The sequence below is a fragment of the Penaeus japonicus genome, unplaced genomic scaffold (assembly GCF_977035675.1).
Source record: "Penaeus japonicus unplaced genomic scaffold, GWHDUDI00000001_assembly GWHDUDI00000012, whole genome shotgun sequence".
Classification (NCBI taxonomy): Eukaryota; Metazoa; Arthropoda; class Malacostraca; order Decapoda; family Penaeidae; genus Penaeus; species Penaeus japonicus.
The window spans coordinates 39,668,748-39,671,247 of record NW_028234414.1 but is presented as its reverse complement, the minus strand read 5'-3'; the positions used below and the strand labels follow the sequence as shown (position 1 = coordinate 39,671,247).

The following is a 2,500-nucleotide window of genomic DNA, read 5'->3' as shown; positions in this document are numbered from 1 at the left end:
ATTCGAGGGATGAGAAAAAAATCCTGTATATTCATTATGATTAAGAGTGTTTACAGACTATTTTTAAAAGGTTATTTGAATCTCATTGTTGAATTATTAAAAATGTATTTAAATTTTATTTTGAAAAAGGGAGAGAGAAAGAAAGAAATATCTTTTGTGCAAGCAGAAGAAATTAATTCAAAAAAAGATAAAACCAGCATAAAAATACATGATTATTTTTCAATGACCACATTTTAGGAAATACTTTTAAACAAAACTGAAATGAAAGCATGATCATTAATATGATTGTATTTATTATTGAGACTAACATTCATGTTTTGAATGTTATACCCTACCAGCTTAGCAAAGAATTTAAATCAGAAAAAAATGTCATCTTTTCTAACTCTTCACATAAGATAAAAAGCTACATTTATCAATACTGTTTTGGATTTTTTGAGTTTTGATGTCTTCTGTATTTGTAGATTTATAGTTGGAACCTGAACATACTCATAATAACTCATTACAAATATTTTGATTCATCTTTCTAGCATGTTTAGGGGAACTAGGCCTATATACCTTTTATTATACAGTATCATGTTCATATGCAGTGTACATCTGCAAATTATTTACAATATATACATCTAACATAAAATAGACACTTCAAGGAAAGTAAAAACCAGGTGAATGATGATAATCTTTAACTTATAACCTTAATTGAATTATGGAGTTAAACTCTACCACTCCTAAAATGACAACCGCATCAAAAGTTATAAAAAATGACCCAAGAAGATTGTACATACAGAAACGATTGACTGAAGTTGTAAAAAGAAAGTTTTTCTCATAGATATAAAAATGGGAAAAGTTAAATGTTCAGGGTCATTATGCACCTCTTCAATTTGTTAACTTGGTCGTATCAAGAGACCAAGAGGGACTGTAGCGTGTTCCTTCACATACTGGGTTTCTATTGATTGCTTTGAAATGCATGTGTTTAAGATAAATAAAATCCTATAATCAAACAATCCAGCTGATTTTCTTTTCTTGTATGACATCTTTGTCTCCCACGGTAATTATTGAGCGTATATTAATATAACTAAAGTTTTTTTTTTATTCTAATTTATTATTATTATTATTATTATTATTGTTATTATTAGTATTATTATGATAAGAATGTTGATTATTTACTGTTGTACTGCATATGACCTTAAAACCGTGCCTTAACATTATGTATCATAAGTATTTAAAAAAAGAAAAGAATATATTAGCAAAATCTTGAATCACTTCAATAACCTTTATGAGACGAGACTGATTACAGAGTAACAAATGTCCTTCCACATTCCAATGACTAAACCTGCCATAATTTCACACAATATTCTAGAAACAAAACTGGAATTTATTTACATGAAGAAGGGGGTGGTCTACTAACTCCCCTTCCTGTTGGATAACCGTGAGAACGATGGAATATTGTGTACACTAACCACAGAAAAGCGGAATCATTACAATATGAATGGGACCAACTTCTGTAGGGCCTATAGTAAACAGAATCATCGAAGGGATCCAGAACTTGTTTTGTATGTATATATATATGGATTATGAGAATAATCGAACAAAGCCACTACAGAAATGAAACGCTTCTACGTACAGAAGCTTAATATCTAGGTTGTAGTCTTTGAGTAACATCGACTCAAAATCATAGGATCACAGTACAGTGTCTGTAATGAGTGATAAATATATTAGCTCTCATAATATAGAATTTATTATGTCTTTTGATAGATGTGAAAGTTCTATTAATCCTATATAAATAAATCTATTTCCTGTGAGTAGAAATTATATGTACTATGAAATACATTCTAGTGATGTTTAATATACACTATATACATCTATTTATTTTTGTAAGTTATGCAGAAACATGATATTATGCATGTGGCTTTTGTAAAGATTTTTGTTAGATCGATGTTCTATATTTGATTTTAAATCCTGAACGAAGGAATAATTTTCTATAAGCAATTCATGTACATAATAAATAAATCAAAAGATTTGATCTGCTCTTCAGTGTGACGCAATTAACGACACTGATAATTTTGCCGAGCTGCTGAACATTTATTCTGTTTAGGAAATCTTATTTTGTGTAAGGATCTGCATGATAATGTTCTTCCATCCCAAGAGAGTTACATGGGATTCAATACTTTGAAATGGATGGGTAAGATAGCACCAAATTATGATCATATATATTTCTTTCATTTGGACTGATTTCAAAATATATGCTTGTCATTATTTCAAAAAATGAATAAAGAAAAACATGGGATTACCACAGTACATTGACTCATTTCAATTTTTTCTTTGAATTAGTCAGAACCATTAATGCTCCTATTACAACTATTCACATTTTATGCAAAAAATATAGTGACACCATAGAGAACCAAGGATTAAACTAAATTAATTAATCATAGTATACTATTATTCTTTCTCAGTACAGAGCATTATGTTATTATTTTTGTCTTTTTTATGTATACTGTGGAATTAG

At 28.8% G+C, this 2,500-nt stretch overlaps 1 protein-coding gene across 1 annotated transcript in view; it reads right to left on the bottom strand.

The window, feature by feature from the left end:
* Positions 1-2,500, bottom strand: part of LOC147470839 (uncharacterized) — a 40,004-nt gene that overhangs the window by 1,124 nt on the left and 36,380 nt on the right. The window contains exon 6 of the mRNA XM_086542787.1: positions 1-2,500. This exon is cut by the window's left edge and continues 1,124 nt beyond it; it is cut by the window's right edge and continues 882 nt beyond it. The gene's annotated coding sequence lies outside the window, so the exon portion shown is untranslated.